Source organism: Myotis daubentonii, chromosome 9 (assembly GCF_963259705.1).
Source record: "Myotis daubentonii chromosome 9, mMyoDau2.1, whole genome shotgun sequence".
NCBI lineage: Eukaryota > Metazoa > Chordata > Mammalia > Chiroptera > Vespertilionidae > Myotis > Myotis daubentonii.
This window is the reverse complement of record NC_081848.1, coordinates 83,841,401-83,863,096: the sequence shown is the minus strand read 5'-3', so window position 1 is coordinate 83,863,096 and position 21,696 is coordinate 83,841,401.

The following is a 21,696-nucleotide window of genomic DNA, read 5'->3' as shown; positions in this document are numbered from 1 at the left end:
ACGGGCTGGTCCTTGCATGCGCCCTGACCGGGGATCGAACCCGCAACCTTGGCGTATTGGGCCCTCACACCGCTTCATTCCAGGCCGCCTTGCAGTGAAGAGCTGCAGAAGACCCCCAGGCCTGGGCCCACCCCCCTCCCCTCCCCAACGCCATCCGAGCTCTGCCCCCCCACCCCCCGGAATATTGCTTCCCAGGAGAAGGTGACAGATGAAGGCTGGGTCCCGAATAGGCTTTCCTGGGGGTGGGGCCTCCCTGAGGAGGACGCCCAGAGCCCCCATTCGCCCCCCAGGGCCGAAGCCCAGTGGGAGGTGGGCTCTGCTGGCCCCACGCGCCTGGAATTGGCATCCCTGAGGACAGAGCCGACACCAGCGCCCTTGGCACTCATGGGTGTTTGTTTCCTGGCAGCGATTTCCACGGGCTGCTCCCCCAGGCCTCTCCCTTTCCAGAACCCTCCCCTCCCCACCTCCCCCTCCTCCAGCAACCACAGCCCCCTGGCCTGTCCACAGCTAGTGCTGGGTCGCTCAGGCCTGACCCTCTGCCCTCGGAGCCCCAGCCCCCCAGGTCTCTCTGTCACAGCCGACACCCCGCTGAGGAATGTGTCCGGATCCCCCCTTGGCGCCCACCTCCCTGTGTGGCCCAGGGTCTGTCCACCTGCCTCCCAGGGCCTTGCTGAGCCCCGGCCCCCAGCACACTGAGGTCCTCCAACATCTGCCAGCTCGTCCAGGGCTGGTCTCCACCCGCTGCCAGGAGGCTGTTCCGTCCACCTGGCGACGGGAGGCCTCTGCTACGAAGGCCTTTTCCCTGCTCCCCTCCCCCAGGGCCCCCAAGGGCCCAACAACAGCTCTGAACTCTGATCCCAGCCTGTCGGGCACAGGCGGGGCGAGCTCTGTCAACAGCAGCAGAAACTGGTTCCCCGAATGTCAATAGGATTAAGGGCTTGGGGCCCAGTGGCCAGAAGCCAGCGAGAGGACGAGTGCGTTTGCAAACGAAGACAGAGCGCCCAGAAGCGCCTGCCTGAAGCCTCTGAGGGGGCCGTGGACGGCGTCCCGGGGACTCGAGCGACAGGGTGTCACTCAGGCAAGGACGGGCCCTGTCAAGCACCCACGGGGCGTCAAGTTCTATGCTGGTTGCCGGGGGCAAAGAGAGAGGAGACCGACTCAGCCGTGGGGTTTCCAGACGCATGGAGGAGGGGGCGGGGCAGGAAGATCCCTGACCCGTGTCCTGCGGTCACTGACGCGTCTGAGGCCCGATTGGCTGGGTGAGGGTCTCGAGGTCACTCAGCAAGGCAGGCGACGGTCTGGTCCTGAGCCCGGGCTTCCTGGCCCAGTGCTCACCGCACAGCACCCGCACTGCACAGCTGGATGGGACACACACACACACGCACACGCACACACACGCACGCACACGCATGCACACGCACACAGCCTCTCCGGCCTGGTGCCTGGTGCCGAGGACATCTGTCCAGCCTGCTAGGCTAAGTGACTCCAGGGAAGGTGGCCAGGATGGCGGGGGCTGAGGAAGATGGGAGCGCTGCTTCATGAGACACAGGTGATGACGGAGACGCGGGCGTGAGTCCCGGCTCCCTCACGCTGGGGCTGCGGTGCTGTCAGGGCCTTTCCTCCCTGCCCTCCGTTCCCTGCCCTCCGTTCCCTGCCCTGGGGCAGCAGCACGGCGCCGGCAGGGCTGTAGGAGGCTTCACGCAGAGCCCCCGGCTCGCAGCAGGATCCAGGTCTCCGTGTGGGATGGTCATAAAGTCTGAGGGATGGAGTCGGGCCTGGGAAGCATCCGGGCGAAGCCAGAAAAACTGACAAGAGGACTGGTTGGCGTCCATTACTCTCCCAATGCCGGGCCCCTGGGACGTCTCGGCCAGAGCTGAGGCCCCTCCCCCACGCACCCCAGGGCCCCCCGTGGGGGAGTGCCTGCAGAGTGGGGAGCCCCAGACTACCCAGCTCCGGACAAGGCCCCGGACGTGGGCTGTGCCCAGGCTGCCCAGGCTGCTGGCTGGCACCCAGGCAGGCAGGCCAGCGGGCACGGGGAGTGTAAATTCCACATTTGCATCCTGGATGCTCCCGGTCCCCCGGGCTGCTGACCTTTCCAGCGGCTGCCTCGGTCCTTCCCCTCCAGCCGCTGCGCTCGGCCGGCCGGCGCTGGCCATCGGATGCTGGGGCCTCGAGAACCACAGGAGGGCGGGGCCAGGCACCAGGGGCCACGGCAGGCGGCCGGGAGGGGGTCCTGGCGGAGACCAGTTGCCCTCCCCTCTTCACTCAGGCAGGGGAGCCCCGTCCCCTGACTCAGCATCAGTTCCCCCGTCAGGATCTCCTCGCCTCCCTCTGCCAGTCACTGCATGACACCCGGCAGCCTGGGCCCCAGCTTAACAGTGACAGCGGCAATCAGCACCCCGGCTGCCTCCGACGCCTCCCTGGGGAGCGCCCGTCTGCGCTGAGTGGCAGCAATGCTGAGCCCGCTGTCAGCGTTTCTGGGCTCAGCAGCCAGGCCTGCCCCTCTGAGGAGCGGAACCGGCCCAGTCCATCTGTATCGCCCCCCCCCCCCCCAGCCCAGGGGTGGCTTGGCCAGCAGGTTCCCCAAGATGCATCGAAATTAAAATCCACCTCCAGGCCTTTAGGAGAGCAGGCTCTGCCAGCGGCTCTGGGACACGAGATGGGGACACCGAGTCCTGCCCTTGGGGACTCACAATCACAGAGCCCCTTTATTCTCTTAAACCTTTTTTATTGATTGACTAGAGGCCCGGCGTGCGATTCAAATCATGCGAGGAGGCGCTCCGCCTTCCGCCATGCGAGGAGGCGCCCCACAGGCGGCCGGGACCCGCGCCTGACTCGCAGCGTCCCCCGGCCCCCCTGCCTGTGTCCGCTCCGGGGCCACGCCGGCTCGGGCAGGCCTCACCTGTCCGGTCGTGACCCATTATGGCGTCCCGGCCTAATTTGCATATTACCTCTTTATCTATGAGAGAGAGAGGAACACTGATTTGTTGTTCCCCTTATTTAGGCATTGATTGATTGATTCTTGTATGTGCCCTGACTGGGAATCAAACCCCCGGCCCTGGCGTATCGGGACGATGCTCTAACCAGCTTGTTGTCCACCCCATTGACGTCCCTTGGGCCAGGTGCTGGGCTGCGTTGATGAGTCTTTTGGGGTGAACTTGTCCGCTCTGGGGATATGCTAGTCTCACCCCCAGCACCCCAGAATATGACTTCATTTGGGAACAGGGCCGTTGCAGATGGAATCAGTGGTTCCGGACAGGGCCCATCGGTAAGGTGATGTCACACGGAAGTAGGTGGCCCTTCCTCCCGTACCACAGGTGTCCTGTGAGAAGGGAGAGGACAGCACGGGAAGACGCAGACAGGAGCAGAGAGCCCCGCGACGGCAGAGGGAGGGAGGGAGGGAGGGAGAGAGGGAGAGAGGGAGGGAGGGAGGGAGGGAGGAGCGGCTCTGAGTCCAGGAACACCCGGATGGCCGCCACCTCCCAAAGCTCAGAAGGAGCAAGTGGGGGGTCCCCCCCCAGGTTTCCGAGGGAGCAGGGCCCTGCAGACACCCTGATGTTAGACTTCCGGCCTCCAGAGCTGTGAGACCGTACACCTCTGTGGGGGTCCCCCAGTTTGGGGTGCTTTCTGTCAGCAGTTCTAGGAGACGATGCAGTGAGAGAGGGGCCAGGCTTCGGGCGCTGCAGACAGTGTAGCGGGGGGGGGGGGGTGGGGTGGGGAGGACCCGTGAAGCCAGTTAACACAGATGTGCACACTCACCAGGTCACCAGGCCTGGCCCGCGTTACAAGGCGTTTCTGCAGCTGGTTCGATCCCCATCCCCCTGCCCCCCACTGTGAAGTGGGTGCTCGTATGATAACCACCAGGAAACGGAGGGACAGAAATGGGGAGTAACTTGCCCAAGGCCACACAGCTGGGACGTGGGCGGGGCAGGATTTGAACTCCGGCCGTGGCTCTGGATCCCACTCCCCCACGACCCTTTGAAGAAGCAAAAGGAAAATAAAGAAGACGCGTAGGGGGTGAGGGGCCATTTAGAAAGGGAGCTAAGGGTGCTTTAAACACAGTGGGACCATGTTGCCCTCCTCCTGCTCAGACCTTCAGCCCCCGCCACCCCTGTTTATAAAGCCTGGGTCCCCGCCCACCCTCCCGGCTGCGGGAAGCCGGCCGTGTGCGCGCTGAGAGCACGGACTCGGGGCTTGAACCAGTTCTGCCGTTGCTGCCCTGTGGCTTCTGCGCCTCAGTCCCTTCACCTGTGAGATGGGGCTGGGAAGGGCCCCGTGGCTGCTGGAGGCTTTCATGCAACAGAGTAAGACGCGCCCGCTCACGGCCTCCGTGCCTCTCACCCCCGCGCCTCCCGCGGAATTCGCTGAAGTCGCTGGCGGGTCCTGCGGCCTCTGCTCACGCTGCCCCCTGGCCTGGGACGCCTCTCCCTCCCTTCTCTGCTTCCCAGACCCTGGCCCTCCTTCAAGGCCCAGTTAGAATCATCTCCTGCTCTGCCCTCCGCCCCCCACCTGGCGTTAGCGGTCCCCCCAGGACCTCGCACGGGCATCTCCTGGAGCCGGGAGACCCATCAGCAAGAGAAGTGCTGCTCCTTAGCTCGCTCTATACGGGGCAGGGGTCTCGCCTCAGTTTACCCACCTGACAGTGCTGTGGCACCGGCATCCTTGCTCTGCCCCGTCTCACTGTCTTCCCTCACTTGTCCATCCGCCTACCAGCTGGACCCCATCCCCCCTCCCTCACTGGCTGCCCAGCACACAGGCCCCCCCCGCCCCCCCCCGCCCCATCTGCCAAGCAGAGCCTCAGCAGGGGGTGGAGATGGTCTGCCCTCTGCCCAGCTGACAGGCAGATTAGCTGCCTGTCTCCCCCAGAGGAGAGTGGGTGACAAGGGTAATTGGCTGCCGGCCTGCGAGCCACCCGGGAGCGGGCGCTGCCCTGAGGGCCGGGGCGTAGGGAAGGCCTTCTCCCCCTCCCACCATGGCTGACGTCTTCCCTCCTCCTGAAGGATTCTGGTTGCTGGAGCCTCAGGGTTCCCCAACTCCCGAGACCTCTAGAGGGGTCTTGTCACCCGAGAACTCATCCCACGCTGCGGGCGGGAAGAATGCTGCCTGTGGCTTTGGGAGCTGGGGTTCAGCCCCCCGCTGCGTTGTGTGGGATCTTGAGCAAGTCCATCTCCCTGACCCCCAAGCCCGATCTACAAACGGAGGGGCGCACTCTGCGCTCCGTCCTGGTGGGACTGGGCAAACGGGGCTGGCTGCCCCCCAATACCACCGCCCCTGCCAGCCACACTCCAGGTCCATATGGGGACGCCCTGTCCCTCATCCTCACTGGACCAGGGCCAGTCTGAGCTAATCACGTCCCCACGCCCCCAGTCCCCACCTGCGTCCGTGGCTGGCCAAGGAGGCTGCACAGACGCTGACTGTGTGAGGTTTCAGGAGAGTGTTCCAGAAAGGGGGGCCGCAGGGGCGGAGGCCTGGCTGGCTCAGTGGAGAGTGCGGGGCAGCGGAGAGAGAGGGGAGGGAGTCGCTGGAGGTGGGGGGGGGCTGTGTGGAGGTGTGGGGTGCGGAGGGGCGGGCGATGGCCACCTGGCTCAGAATGCTCAGGCCAGAAGGGACAGGCGTGGGGCTGGGTGTGGGGCGTCCCTCATGTCCCTCTTGGCTTAACCGCCTGAGTCTGAGCCCATAGCTTTCAAAAGCTGTGCAATGCCCGGCCGGCGGGTTCCGTGGTTGAGCCTCGACCTATGAACCAGGACATCACGGTTCGATTCCCGGTCAGGGCACCTACCCCAGATTGCGGGCTCCATACCCAGTGTGGGGCCTACAGGAGGCAGTCGGTCAATGATTCTCTCTCATCATTGATATTTCTCTCTCTCGCTCTTCCTCTCTGAAATCAATAAAAATATATATTCAAAGTTGGGCGGGGAAAGCTGTGCAAAGCCTGCACCAAGCACCTGGCACTCCCCTGAGGGGTGACCCCAGGCAGGCCTGCAGTGTCCCCCAGTCCCTCAGACCGGGGCCGAGACTCCATTCTCTTGCTCTTCCTCACGTACTAACTCCTGGTTCCAGTGGTTCTTGTGAATGAATCCATAATGACGCTCACGGCCATTGACCTTGCAATGTTTTTTTTTTGTTTTGTTTTTATATATACCTTTTTTATTGATTTTTTACAGGGAAGAAGGGAAAGGGACAGAGAGTTAGAAACATCGATGAGAGAGAAACATCGATCAGCTGCCTCCTGCACACCCCCTACTGGGGATGTGCCCGCAACCAAGGTACATGCCCTTGACCGGAATCGAACCTGGGACCCTTCAGTCCCCAGGCCGTTGCTCTATCCACTGAGCCAAACCAGCCAGGGCCGCCTTGCGATGTCCAAACAATGCGTCTCGCTCCTCGGTCTGTGTGTGTAAGTCCAGGTGGAGCGTGCGCGAGCGTGCGCCGTGCTCTGCGCGACCCGCGCGTGGGCTGTGGACGCGACAATGGCCGATAGTGTTCTTCTGTCAAAAATGTTGCATAACGTTTCATTAAATGTTCAAAAAACTAATGGAGATTCAGATTTGATTTCAAATGGTGTACTAATTAGCACTTGTCCCCTGCCTCTTCATTTCAAGAAATGGTTATGAACATTTTTGATAAATACCTTCTTGAAAATTATTTTTAAAAAACTTGAATTACGATCGTCTATGCTTCTGATGAAAGCTGTATTTCTGCAGTCCTTTCAGATTACTCCTGTTCCTAGAACACAAATGAGGGACTTTGGGGGAAATGAAAGCATGGACGTTTTTACGGAATAAAACGATAATAATCTGAGGTTTGCATGTCTTTATTTTATCACTTGTCCAAACACAGCCGGTCCGTCAACAGAGCACCCAAACACGTCAGCTCTCACGCACCTAAAAGCCACCGTTTTACACGTACTTTTCAGTTTTGTCACCATGGAGGGGTATTTGTCAAGGTAAGAGAAGGGAGCATATTTTATTTAACAGCTTGTTTGCTTGATTTTGAAATATTTAGGCATATGGTCTGTGGGTCTCCATTTGTGCTCCTGCGACTATTCGAGGCAGATCTGTTTTAATAGCAGCTTTATTGGTATGGGATGCACACGCCATACGTCCACCCTTTTAAAGTAGAAAACTCAGCGATACACTTGCTTCTCCTCCCTAACTCCAGAACACTTGCGTCGCCCCAGAGAAACCCTGCTCTCACCTCCCACCTCCCACCTCCCACCTCCCCAGCCCCAGCTCCTGGGGGTCACCAATCTACTTCCCGTCTCTGCGAATTTGCTCACTCTGGCTACTTCATATAAATGGAATCACACAACACGTAGCCTTTCGTGCAGCACAATGTCTTCAAGGTCCCTCCACGTAGCCTGTGGGATGCTACGGCCCTTTTTAAGGCCGAATAATAACATTCCGTGGTCGCGATGGGCCGCATCCGGCTTACCCCCTCCGCTGATGGGCGTTTGGATTATCTGTGCTTTGCAGCTCTTATAAATAGTGCTGCGGCGCACATTCACATGCCGGCTTTTGTGCACGTGTGTGGTCGGTCGTCTTGGGTGTCTGCCTAGGAGTGGACTTGCTGGGCCACGGGGTGACCCCTCGTCCGACCTTTGGAGGAGCTGCCAGGCTGTTTCCCAACGCGCGTCCCCACCAGCCGCGCACAGAGGGCTCTGGTGACTTCACGCCCTTGTCGGCACTTGTGACTGTCTGTCTCTTGTTCTAGCCGCCCCGGTGGGTGTGAGGGGTTTCTCGTGGGGGTTTTGATTTGCTTCTCCCCCCCCCCACCCCCGTGATGAACAATGATGTCGAGCATCTTTCATGGGCCTCTCGGCCATTTGCATATCTTCTTTGGAGAAAGCTCCATGCAGATCCTCTGCCCAGTTTGCAATTGGTCGATGCAGGTTGGTTGTGATTCGTACAGGGATGCCCCACAGTCATCGGGGCCCCGGGACAGGAGCCTCCAGTGGCTGCGGCTCCAGGCGTGCCCTCGGCAGCGCTGCCTCACCTTTCAGTCTCCGTGGAGTCAGTTCTGACTGCCTCTCATGCTTCTCTCCTCGTGGCAAGGCCTCTTGGTGATTTTTCTCTGGCCGCAGAGGGATAACCTGCAGGTCTGGCTGCTGTGGACCGGAGTCAGCTGTCGCCGTGGCTAGGAACACGGGCTCTGCGGCCAGCCCGCCAGGTTCATGGCCGGCCTCCCCTGGCCTCAGCCGTGCAGACCGGAGCGGCTAATGGCTCGGCCTCCTCCTCAGGGAGATGCGGCTACAGAGGCCTTTCCTGTCGCTGCCGGAGGGACTTGCTGGGAGCCCACGCACCAGCCCCATTGCACACGCGCGTGGTCAGTGCTCCTGGATTCCCCCTGGGCCAGCCCTGCTAATGACAGGGCTGCCTTTCCGCCAGGAGGTCCCACTGATGGGTGGTGTGAACTGGAGGGCGCCCTTGGGGTGTTTGCCTGAAGATCACCTTCCTGTGATGCCCAGGACCCGGTTGGGGTGTCAGGGCAACAGGGGCCGGGGCCAGGCCCAGGCAGCCCTGCTCTGTGAGCCCTAGCGTCGGAGGTGAAGGCTGTGGGTTCCCCCACCCCCTCCCGCCCCAACTGTCCATCCACTCCTCCCCTCTGTGCCACCCACGCCTCCTCCCCCCGCCTGAGTGACTTGTGACTGCTCAGGGGACGTGAGAGGCAGCAGGAAAGTGATATAACACCCCTAATTACCCTTGTTGTTTCCAGATCCCAGCACCTAAATTTAGCCGGTGGAGCCTGGGCACGGGGGACCTGGCTCCTCCCACCCAGGGGCCCCACACCCTCGGCAGAGGCAGAAAAATGAGTCCCGAGACGGGGTGATGGGCACGGCGCCTGCTCCTCCCTGCCCGGGGGCCAGCCCGGGACTTCCCGAGAGGCCTGTGGGGGCCACGGGGCACCCCGGGACCCTGCCCACTGCAGCTGGCATCCGGGCCTGTGATCAGGGCAGAGCAGAATGCCACCTGCCACTCCCGCCCGTCAGTGACGGGAAGCCCGCGGGGAGGGTGGGAGGAAGTGGCCCGTGTTAGGGACACGGCCTCTGGAATCCGGCAGCCCTGGGTTCCAGCGTCCGCTCGGCCACCTGCCAGCTGTGTGACTTGGGGCGAGTGAGCAGGCCTCTCTGGGCGAGTGGGCAGGCCTCTTCCTCCTCTGGAAACTGGGGACAGCCGGGGACAGCACCTCCCACGTGAGGTCGCCCATGAAGTTTCAATGGGCCGATACGTGCGGAGCGTGGAGCATCCAGCCAGCGTCCACGGGGCTCAGCCACGGTTTGTGTCAAAGCTGCCAGGACCCTGGACCCACACTCTTCCTTCACCAGTGAGTCTTTAAACACAAGTTTAAATTGAGTTCGGAGAGGAAGGGAGAGGGAGAGAGAGGAAACATCCATGATGAGAGAGAATCATGGATCGGCTGCCTCCTGCCAGCCCCACACTGGGGAGGGAGCCCACAACCCGGGCCTGTGCCCTGATGGGATCGAGCGGTGACCTCCTGGTTCCTAGGTCAACGCTCAACCGCTGAGCCACGCCGGCCGGGCCATCGGTGACTCTTCCTGCCTCTGCGCAGTGAGGACACGAGGCAGAGAGAGGGTAATGGTCAGCCAAGGTCACCCACTAGCCAACTGCAAGGCCGAGAGTCAGGCCGGGGTCTGCAGACACCAGAGCTCTCATGGCATTTGTCCAGGACTCCCATAGAGAGCTGAGCACTAGAGGGTCTTCGTTAAACGGCAACTGTTATTATTATTATTATTATTATTATTATTATTATTTCATCACGGCAGAGAGAAGACCACACAACCCTGTGTATTGGGAAAGGGCTGAAAGGACCACCCAGGACTGCCGAGGGGATTAGCTAAAGTTTCTCTCTGTCTTTACTCCTCAGGCGGCGACGGCTCGCGGAGCACATGGGTCTCAGGCCGGGAGAGGAGGCCCTGAGCCCGGCATCCAGAGCAGGTGGTCTGGGGAGGGGCCTGGCGCGGGAACGCGCTCTCTCAGGACACTGCACGTTGTCCCCAACAAAGCCCCCGTGTGAGCGTCCTGCTGGGACCGCAGGAACAAAGGTGCTGGCCTGGGCCAGGGAGCGAGCATGATGCCTGGGAGGTCCCTGGAGCAGTGACACCTGGGAGGTCCCTGGAGAGGTGACACCTGGGAGGTCCCTGGAGCAGTGACACCTGGGGGGTCCCTGGAGCGGTGACGCCTGGGAGGTCCCTGGAGAGGTGATGCCTGGGAGGTCATTGGAGAGGTGACGCCTGGGAGGTCCCTTGAGCAGTGACACCTGGGAGGTCCCTGGAGCGGTGACGCCTGGGAGGTCCCTGGAGAGGTGACACCTGGGAGGTCCCTGGAGCGGTGACGCCTGGGAGGTCCCTGGAGAGGTGACACCTGGGAGGTCCCTGGAGCAGTGACACCTGGGGGGTCCCTGGAGCGGTGACGCCTGGGAGGTCCCTGGAGAGGTGATGCCTGGGAGGTCATTGGAGAGGTGACGCCTGGGAGGTCCCTTGAGCAGTGACACCTGGGAGGTCCCTGGAGCGGTGACACCTGGGGGGTCCCTGGAGAGGTGACGCCTGGGAGGTCCCTGGAGAGGTGACACCTGGGAGGTCCCTGGAGCGGTGACACCTGGGGGGTCCCTGGAGAGGTGACGCCTGGGAGGTCCCTGGAGAGGTGATGCCTGGGAGGTCATTGGAGCGGTGACGCCTGGGAGGTCCCTGGAGCAGTGACGCCTGGGAGGTCCCTGGAGAGGTGACGCCTGGGAGGTCCCTGGAGCAGTGATGCCTGGGAGGTCCCTGGAGAGGTGACGCCTGGGAGGTCCCTGGAGAGGTGACGCCTGGGAGGTCCCTGGAGAGGTGACGCCTGGGAGGTCATTGGAGAGGTGACGCCTGGGAGGTCCCTGGAGCGGTGACCTGGGAGGTCACTGGAGCGTCTCTGCTGTCACCACTGAGGAGGGGTAACGCCCGCGGGTTATCTTTTCTCGTTTTGCTTGTGGGCTTTTTTCAGCGGCAGGTCCGTTGGCTGTCAGGGCTCTGAGGCTCCCGTAGGACACGTGTGCTGTTTAGGATGACGCTCGGCCGAGGAAACTAGAAAAAAACAAAGAAGCAGCGTGTCAACAAGCACAGAAGCTCCTTCTCCTTCCTCGCAAGCAGCCCCGGGAGGGAGCTAGTCCAGGACTGAGGCGGCAGCTCCATCAGCACCGGGGCCCGCCACTTCCTGCCTTCCTGTCGCGTGGTCTCCCTGGACAGGTGGCATCTGCCCGTGATGCCAGGTGAGCGCCCGGCTCAGCGATCACAGGCACGTCCCAGCGGCAGAGGGAGGGGCACACAGGGTGTGCGTAACCCTCCTCCCACTGCCGGTGGCAGGCTCCTCACGGGCCTCGCTCACTGTCACCGAGGCCAGGCAGTGCCGTCTTCATTCCACGTGGGTTGTGACCAGCTGAAAACCAGGGGTTCTGCCCTGACCGGTTTGGCTCAGCGGATAGAGCATCGGCTTTTGGACTGAAAGGGTCCCGGGTACCGTTCTGGTCAAGGACACGTACCTCTGTCGCAGGCTCGATCCCTGGTCCTGGTCTGGACTCGTGCGGGAGGCAACCAATTGATGTGTCTCTTTCACATCGAAGTTTCTCTCTCTCTCTCCCTCTCTCCCCACCTCCCTTCCACTCTCTCTGAAAATCCATGGAAAAATATCCTCGGGTGAGGATTAACAAAAAATAAAATGAGGGCTTTTATAGCAAACAAGACAGGGAGAACAGAGACTGGGGACCAGTTAGCAGCCCGCCCCCCCCCCCCCATCCCACTGGGAAGGATGGCCGTGCACTTGCTGGCACAGTGCCCTGGGCGGCCGGGACTGCCCTTCACTTGCTCTTGTGTGTTGCTCTTAACTCCCCTTCACAAAACCAGGGCTACCCTGAGAGCCAGGCGTCCAAACCGTCTAGGGGGCCACCCAGCACAGCGCCCTTACCCTGGCATTCCAGGCCTTGGGCTTCTCGCCTGTCCTGACCCCGTGCCCCTTTGCCCAGCCACTCTGAGCCACCCGTCTGCTCCATTTCTTGCTTCCCCAGGTTGTCCCCTCTGCCTGTATGCCCCTCCCAGACCTCCTGGGCCAGGGGGACGCTGTGCGACCTGCAAGACCCACCATGGAAATGCTGCCGTCAGAGCGGCCTCCCGGGCCCTCCGGGGACAAGCAGCGTCCCTCTCTCCTGCCCCCCCTCGGTTTCCGGAGCTGCCGTCATCCCTCTATTTATAGCCCTTTCAAGTCAGGTGCCCCTGGACCGGCGGGGAGGGAGGGAGGGCAGGGCCGGGCTGGGCAGGCAGGTTCCGTACCTGCCTGGGGAAGGGCTGGGATTTTCCAGGAGGATGCCTCTGGCCCACAACCCCCCTCACTCAGTCTCCTGGGGGGACGGAGCCCCCACTCTCGCAGCAGCCTCCCCACTGGCTTCTCCTTGGCTTTGCCACGTGTCCTGGAGCCCGGCTGAGCTCACCTCCTCCCCGAACCCAGAGCCCGGCCCCGGGCCTGCCCCCACCTCCACCGCTGCAGAGTAACGGGTGGGGGAGGCAGTCTGTGCTGGGACAGGACCAAGGAGACAGGGCCTGCTGGGGGGGAAGGGCCTGCTGGGGGGGGGGGCTGCGGGGGGCGGGAACCTGCGGCCCCTCTGCTTCTGAGCCAGCGTGGCCTGGGGTCCTGCCCCACCCAGAGCCCTCAGCTCGCCCTCACCTCAACACCCACTGTCTGGTACAGATGCCAACACCAGTGCCAACCCCCCCCCCCCCCCCCCCGTCGGCTGAGCGCCTCCCAGGCCTGGTGGACCAAGCCCTGACCTTTGAGCAATGGCAGGGCCACTGAGGAAGGCCCCGCCCCCAGGACCCTCTTGTCACCAGGAGGCCCACAGGCCCAGGGACCAGGACCCTCCTGACTGTGGTGGCTGGTGTGACAGGCTGAGTCTGGGCATCCCCTGAACCAGGACTGGGCTCTGGCTTTTGGAATTAGACCGACCTGGCTGTGTGACCTCGAGCCAGTTACTCACCCTCTCTGATCTTTGTGGCTGACTCTAACCTGGCACATGGGGCTCACAGGGGACGTGAGGAGGGGACCTGTGGAGAGAGGGCAGGAGGCTGCTTCATGGGGGGGGGGGCGGTTGGAGGGGGAGGGAGGACCAGTGTGACATCCAACCTTGCCCCAGAGGCTGCCCCCAGCCCCACCTCCCTCGGACATCAACCAGGGGGACCACATGGCTGAGGATGAAGGTGCTGGTGCCAACAAGAAGAAACGGTCTGGAGCGCCCCTTAGTGGTCACCGGGGGAATGTCGGCCCTGGCGGTGGACCAGCGCATGGGGAGCTCTGGGCTTGGAGGAGGGTCCAGTACTGACCCACCGCCGCCAGCTGCAGGTAAGCACCTCCGCTCAGGACACCCCGGTCTCCTCAGCCTCCAGAGGGGACGGTAACAGCACCCCTGCACGGAGCGCAGCGAGGCCTCCCCCCGCCTCTCACGGCCGGGTCTGCCGAGGTCCGGAGAGGCAGGGCCGCAGCCGCTGGCGCGAGGAGCCAGGGTGGACTCCCTGTCCAGTGCTCTTCCCACTCCCGGGCGCTGTCGATGTGACTTGGACGCCCCAGGCCCGTGTCCCCCCCGCCCCCCCCCCCACCCCGCCGCGGTGCTGGGCTGTCAGATGCTGTAGCGCATTCGCACACCTGCCCCAGGAACACGCTTCCGACGGCATCCAATTCACCTTCCCGCCGGCGGCTGTGGGAGGCCAGCCCCTTGGCAGCGCTCGCCGCGGGGTCGCTCTGCTCCCGTCTCCCTCCAAAAGGCAGGAGCCGCACTGAGCCCCGAGGTGGCTGTGGGTCCCTCCAGCTGGGCCTCGCAACGCTGGCCCTGGGCTTGTGGCCCCGGATCCGCCGCCAGGGAGAGGCCGGCGGCTCAGCCAGCCCCCGGGTCGGGTGGGACCTGCTTCTGCCCCAGGCAGGGACCTGAGTGCGTGTGTGTGCGTGTGTGTGTGCGTGTCTGTGTGTGTGTGATGGGGACAGAGAAAGACGGGGGGGGGGGAAGGGGGATGCGAAAGGGGAGCCCCAGGCCCCAGGACCCGGTTATCTGATCCCTGAGAGCGGAGGAAGGGGCCTTCCTGAAAGGCATGCTGGGTAAGGGCCGCTCCAGACTCCTCTTCCTGGCTATGGAGCTGCGGGAGGGGAACGGCTCAGCCGGGGCTGTGGCTGCGGCGGGGTGGGGGTGGGGGTGGGACCCCAAACTCCTCTTACATCCTAGGAAGGTTCCTCACTCGTAAACCCATATGTGCTGAGCACCCCAGCGTGTAAGAGACACCCACAGACACACAGCCAGGCCACACAACCCTGAAGACACTCACACTCACACACGCACACACACACACACGCACACTCACATACACGCACACACACACTCACATACACGCACGCACATGCACACGCACACTCACACACACGCACATGCACAGGCGACAGGAGAGGAGCAGGGTCCACAGGACACACCAGGCCGGGGGAGCGGGCTGAGAGCTGGGGACGTGCTCGGGGAGTTGGGAAACCCTGGGGGTTCCGTGCACATGGAGCTACGCCCCTCCCAGCCAGGTCACCTTGCCCAGGCCCCACCCGTGTCCGTGTCCGAGTGTGCGGGCAGCGAGGACTCAGGCCTGAGGCTGGCGGCCAGAGCCTCAGGGGAGCGGATGGCTCCGGAGGTCAGGGTGGAGCAGCCTCCCACCGCCCACCCCAGCAGAAGGGGCCTTTACCTCTCCCTGGGAACGCTTCCCAAACCTCTGCCTAGTCTCACCTTTCACTGTTCCCTCAGCTCACTGCTGCCCTCCCCTCCCCTCCACTCCACTCCCCTCCCCTCCCCTCCCCTCCCCTCCCCTCCCCTCCCCGGCCCTGCCTGCCCTGCCCTGCCTGCCCTGGGGGCCCTCAGCCTGAGCCTGGTCCCCCTGCGCCCCTGCCCTTGCCTTCACCCCAGTCCTTGACAACTACCAGCTCAGCACCCGGCCCAGCGCAAGGCCTCCTTTTCAGAGACGCTGCCCTGCCACCCCTCCCTATGGCAGACTTGTTCTCTGTGTCCTGTGCCCGGGCGCCTGCCCAGGCCGGTGCCACCGCTCGGAAGCCTTCCTGCCTTCACGGTCTGTACACCCTTTCTCCCTGCCTATGGGGAGGCTGCCATTTTTTCTGTTTTGTTCCAAGGGCAACAGGAGGCCTGCGAGGGTTTTCATGGGGCTGTGCGAGCCTCGGGTTTGAGACGTAGAAAGGTCACGGGGCAGCTGTGAGGCAGAGGGAGGCTGGGGGAGTGGGGGTGGGGGGGAGGAGGGGGCACAGGCCTGGGAGCCCCAGGCGGGGGAAGTGGACAGATGGGGAGGTAGTCAGGGTGTAAGCTCTCCCCAACCCTGACTGTGCACAGGATCCGCCAGGGCAGTGGCTGAGATCTTTAGTGTGATCTTTGTGATGGGGTGGGGGCCACAACATCAGTAACAAAGAAACAGAATTTCCGGAGGAGGAGGCTCAGAAATCAGGATTTTAGAAAGATTCCCGGGTGATTCTAATGTGCAGCCCAGGTTGAGAACCGCTGCCGCAGGGAGATGTTTAAAAAGGTTTCTTTGCGGTTAATCCGCACCTGAGGATCTTTTCCCATTGATTGTTCGCGAGAGTGGAAGGGAGGGAGGGAGGCAGAGAGACCTCATGTGAGAGAGGAGCATCAGTTGCCTCCCACACCAGCCTGGACTGGGTTCAAACCCAGCCTCTGGGTATGTGTGCCGGCCAGGAACTGAGCTGACCTGGGATTGAACCGGTGACTTTTCCATGCACCAGACAACGCTCACACCAACTGAGCCACACCAGCCAGGGCCCCGGGAGATTTAAACATAGATCCCTAGCGCCCTCGTGGGTTTGGCTCAGTGGATAGAGCGTCGGCCTATGGACTGAAGGGTCCTGGGTTCGATTCCAGTCAAGGGCACGTGTCTGGGTTGCGGGCTTGATCCCCAGGAGGGGGCGTGCAGGAGGCAGCCGATCCATGATTCTCTCATCATGGATGTTTCTGTCTCTCCCTCCCTTTCCCTTCCTCTCGGAAATCAATAAAAAATAATATAAAAAAAAATAGATCTCTATGCTCTCCCCAGACAAACCTAAGTGGGATTCAGGGGCCAGGGCCCGAATCTGTATTTTTTAAATTGTGGTAAAAACCACCCACCCACATATCACATGCAGTTTGCCGCCGTGGCCTCGCCAAGTGGGTGCTGCTGCTGTACCACCTCCCGACTCTTCACCTGCCTCTCGCACAACTGACTCTTCAGTGGGAGAGGCCCAGCCCTCCCAGGACCCCTGAGAAGGCCACGGTCTCACCCACACGTGGCAGACGGGGAAACGAGTGAATGACGTGTGTGAGGCCCCATAACTAACGGGTGCCGGACTGGGGCTTGAGTCTGTCTGTAGGGTTTGAGTTCTCACCTGGATACCACCGTTCTTCTTCTTCTTCTTCTTTTTTTTAAAAAAATGTATTTTTATTGATTTCAGAGGGGAAGGGAGAGGGAGAGAGAAACATCAACGATGACAGAGAATCATTGATCAGCTGTCTCCTGCATGCTCCCTACTGGGGACCGAGCCCACAACCTGGGCATGTACCCCCACCTGGAATCGAACCCAGGAGCCTTCAGTCTGCCGGCTGATGCGCTACCCACTGAGCCAAACCAGCTGGGGCTGGGTATCTGATGTCTTTTCACGGACGAGGATGCTGCAATTCAGTTTGTGACCTGGCCAAGGTCCTATGGCTGCTAAGAGCTGGCCCTGGGCCTGCGCTCAGGCCGTGTGCGCCCAGACCCTGAATCCCATGGTGGCGGGCCTGCTTTCTTGGCCCCATGTTGCAGATGTGGGAGCTGAGGCTCAGAGGCTGAGCAAGTCAACCTGAGCAGATGAGTCTCAGAGCACTGGTCAGTCAGCTCCACTCCCAGCCGCCTGTGCTCCCACCAGCAGCGGCAGCCCCCTCTGCCTGGGCTGTCCTCTCGGTCATCACCAGCCCTGATGGACCGGGTCCCTGGAGCCGCCACTGCAGCCCGGGACACGCAGGGAGCTCAGCAGGTGGGGAGAAACAGAAGGTGACACCTCCGGGCCCCACGGCGCACTGGGCAGGGGAGCACTGGGCAGGGGAGCAGGCGGCACCTGGACACGGGGTGGCAGGCACAGCTACTGTTGTCCGACTGGGAGGCCGTGGGAATGGAAACGCCCCCCCCCAACAGGTGGAGCGGAGGGGGGCAGGTGGGTGCAGGCTCCCAGGCCCCCTGGCTGGCCAGGCAGGAGGGGAGGGCCTTTCGGGGACTCCCCACACCAGAGGGGCAACAAGCACGAGTTCAAATAGCCTGACCCATGACCCGCGCTGCAGCTGCGGGCAGACGCCTCCGCACAGCGTGCTCCACCCGGAGGCCTCCTCGCGGGCTGACCAGGTTCCCGGAGTCGGTTCACCGCTGGGAGGAGCGGGGCTACGATGCGCAGGAAAAGCCGGACGCGGCTCCGACGCCCGGGACGGGGCTCTGCGGGGAGAAGGGGCGCGGAGGGCGGACCCTGCCCATGGCTCACTCACTGATGCCAGGGGAGCGCAGAGGAGCCCGGGAGCAGCCATTTGGCGGAGCGCGGAGACCTCTAGTGGCCACACGGGGGACTGCACCCTCCCTAGTGTCCCTCACACCTGGAGGGGGGCTGCCCGAGGGCCCTGGGACGCAGCTCCCTGGCTCAGCAAACATTTCTCCAGCCCCGGCTCAGTGCCAGGCGTGGCCAGGTGCTGTGGAAGCAGGGAGGAGTGACGCCCACACCAGCCAGGCTGGGCCATCCCACTCCTACCCCCACATACGTCCCCAAAGGAAAAAACAACTTGGGGGTCAGTCAGGGGACCTAGGGCAAGACACCCCATTCCTGGTCTCGCTCTCTGCATCCGCCTTGTGGAAGCAATGCCTCACGGAGCCCCTGGAGTGTCAGCATTTTTAAATAACTGTGGTTATTGAAGGTACAAAAGGGCGGGTTCTGGAGGCAGGGCCATGCGCCCTAGCTGCCCTCCAGGTGCATTGGAAACCGCTAGACCAGTGGTTCTCAGCCTTGGCTGCACATTAGAATCACCTGGGAATCTTTCTAAAATCCTGATTTCCGGGCCTCATCCTCTGGGAATTATTTCTTTGTTATGGGGTGGGGGCCACAACATTGGTAACAAAGAAACAGAATTTCCGGAGGAGGAGGCCCAGAAATCAGGATTTTAGAAAGATTCCCAGGTGATTCTAATGTGCAGCCAAGGCTGAGAACCACTGCTCTAGACCAGGGGTGGGCAAACTTTTTGACACGAGGGCCACAATGGGTTCTTAAACTGGACCGGAGGGCCGGAACAAAAGCATGGATGGAGTGTTTGTGTGAACTAATACATGTTCACACTGCTGCTGGTGAAGGAGCGGAGGGGAGAGCAAGAGAACCCTCCGCTCTTTCGGCTCCGCGGGCCGATAGAACAGCCGAACGGGCCGGATCCGGCCCGCGGGCCGTAGTTTGCCCACGGCTGCTCTAGACACTTGTTTAAAGGAAGTGCGTGCGATGATCCAGCTGCTGGGAGAAGCCCTGTGCATGAGGTCCTCCCAATCCGAGGAACCGGTGCTGCCGGCCGCTGGGTGGGGAGCTGGTGCTCGAGGGGGCCCAGGGGAGCAGGTGGGGCCGGACTGTGCACGAGGCGATGAGTCTGCCCCGTGGGGCGGCAGCGAGGCCCCAGGTGCACTGGCTCCCCTCTCGGGCCCCCGAGCCCCTCTGGGCCAGGCCTCCCGTTTGCTTTGTGTTATTCGTTTGCGGCTGCTTTTTTAAGACCCTGTTTCTGGCCGCTGCAGCGGGTTCACTGAACTCACCTGGCCCGGGCGCAGCCTGGGCACGAGGACCTGAAGCCTCCCGGGTGATTCTAATGCGCACCGGGAGCTGGGGAGGACCCTGCAGGCCGTGGCACCGAGATTAAACTTCATTCTGCTGGGCATTAAGCCCCAGAGGCGCCCTCCCGCCCGCTGTGCCCAGTTCTCAGTTGCCTTTTGTTACAGATGTATTGGATCGAATTCCTCCCTTTAAAGCAGCGGTTCTCAACCTGTGGGTTGCAACCCCTTTGGCGGTCGAACGACCCTTTCACAGGGGTCGCCTAAGACCATCCTGCATATCAGATATTTACATGACGATTCATCACAGTAGCAACATGACAGTGATGAAGTAGCCACGGAAATAATTTTATGGTTGGGTCACAACATGAGGAACTGTATTTAAAGGGCCAGAAGGTTGAGAACCACTAGCCTCTATATTTTTGTCCCGAGTCTACATGTTGTCCTATGGGTAGAGTCGTGCATGGCTCATTATATACAGTGAAAGATTGGAGACAACCAAGACATGCATTTCATAGGGGACTGGGGAAACGAACTTCGGGAGGAATATGATACAGCTGTAAAAAATAGCAAGAAAGCACTCTACTCTGCTAGGGAAAGAGCATGGAGATATCTATATCTATAAAAGGCCAATATACAAGTGTCCCCTTGGGAGTTCAACCAGGAGGCCAGGAGTTTGATCACTTGCTATGACATGTGCTGACCACCAGGGGGCAGCGTGGAATGAAGGAAGGCCCCGATAGGCCCTGATCGCCAGCCAGGCCTCGGGACCCTACCCATGCACGAATTTCATGCACCAGGCCTCTAGTTTTTAAGGAAAAGACCAAGGCTCAGAACAGTGTATTTATACGGTTACTTCTGCAGAAGCCAGGAAGGGAGGACATAGGTGTTGTGTCTGCTCGTACTTTATCACAAAGGGCTGGGAGGCAGGCGATGAAAGACTTCCCAGCCAGTCCAGAGCAGATGATGAGCGGCCCAGCAGCCACTGCCCAAGGGAACCGGAAAGCGAAAGCTGTGGCTTCCTGTGGAGACGGGGAAACGGGGTGCCCAGGACAGGGGTGGGGGAGGCGCGCAGAGTGGAGGCTCGGTGACCGCGGTGGGTGGGCTCCGGGGGTCGGGGCAGCTGCCGTCCATCTCTGTCTGTCCGGTGCTTCCGCTCAGGGGTGAAGCCTTGGCCTGTCTCGGGGGGCATCACCCCCCCCCCCGTACTGGCCCAGGGGTGTAGACGACCTAAGTAAGCAGCAGGGGGGCCCTCCCCTTCTCAAAGGCCCCTCGAGCGTTCTGTTGGCGGCAAAGACCCCGGGGCCTCCTCAGCCACCCTGGCTTGGCACCGTGCCCAGCACATAGTAGGCCTTCCGTAAGCATTTATTTCATTAATGGCCCCCCTGCCGGCCGGATTATTTCCATCCTCGGGGTGGTAAGCCTCTTACCCACACAGATCTGTGCTGGTGGCTTAAGCCGGGAAGCTGCTGGTACACCGGGGCCGGAATACTTTAATCAGATAATGAGATTACTTCTTCCTTTGCATCTGGCGGAGACGGGGCATTACGGGGGAAATGAACGCCTGAAACATCCGTCCTGTTGGGCAGACGTTGATCAAGTGCCTGCCGTTGCCGGGCCCCAGGCTCAGGCTCTGCGAGGCAGCGTGCCCCGGGCTTCCTCTCCCAGGCAGCTCGCACTCTGCACCTGCTCTCCCCTCAGGGGTGAGCTTGGCGGCTGAGGGTTATGGCGCTCACACAGGTCAGGCTGCGCTGAGCACGGCAGGAGGCGCCTCTCCTGGCCCTCCGGGCAGCCGGGACAGGAGGCGCTTTCATTATCCGATGCCTGCAGGTGCAAGTGACACAACTTAGAGTCGCTGAAGCTCGAGGAGATGGTATGGGCGTGTGCGACTGAAGGTGGGTGGGCGTCAGGTACGGGGAGATCAAGGCTCTGGCCGAGCCTCTGCCTTCTTCTGCATCCCCTTTGTCCCCCGCTGGCTTCCCTCGTGGCTGCGAGATGGCCCTCGGGAGCAGCCCGGCCAGTCCGTCTCCAGTCCGTGTCCAGCAGGAGAGAGAGCGTGGGCCAGTGGTAGCACTGAGTGTATGAGGGTGATGGCCAGGCCTTCATCTGAGCACAGTGGCCACAGAACAGGTTATTCTGGAACCTGCTGGGCTTGAAACTCAACTCGACCACTGACATGCTGGGTGGCCTCGGACAGGTCGCCTAACCTCTCTGGGCCTCAGGTACCCCATCTGTGAAATGAGAGCGGCAATAACAGTGCAGATCAAACAAGTTAATTGGTGTGAAGTGCCTAGCGCGGAGCCCGGCACATAGCAAACACGAAATAAGCGTGGGCTCGCCCTGGCCGGTGTGGCTCAATGGATAGAGCGTCGGCCTGCGGACCGAAGGGTCCCGGGTTCAATTCCGGTCAAGGGCACAGGCCCAGGTTGTGGGTTTGGTCCCCGGCAGGGGGCGTGCCGGAGGCCGCTGGTATGAAGTACTCCGCGTGCATTTCATTCTCTCAACAAAGCGCGAGCCTTATCACTGTTCTGTGGGGGTCAAGAGAGGTCAAGAGACTCGTCCGAGGTTACACAACGGGTGAGTCACCGAGCCGAGGCATGAAAACAATTCCTTCTGGTTCCAAGCCGTCTTTTATCTCTGGGCCCCCCCCCCCATCGGTGCAGAGGGGCGCCAGCCGTCAGCATGACTGTCGGTGGAGGAATGAGCGGCCGGGCTGCTGGAAGGGGCTGGCCTGGGGCCAGACTCCTCGCCCAGGGCCCTCCTCACCTCGCGGGGCCTGCGGGTGGGCTGGGGACTGTGGGTGAGCGGGGCCCTCCCCAGGATGG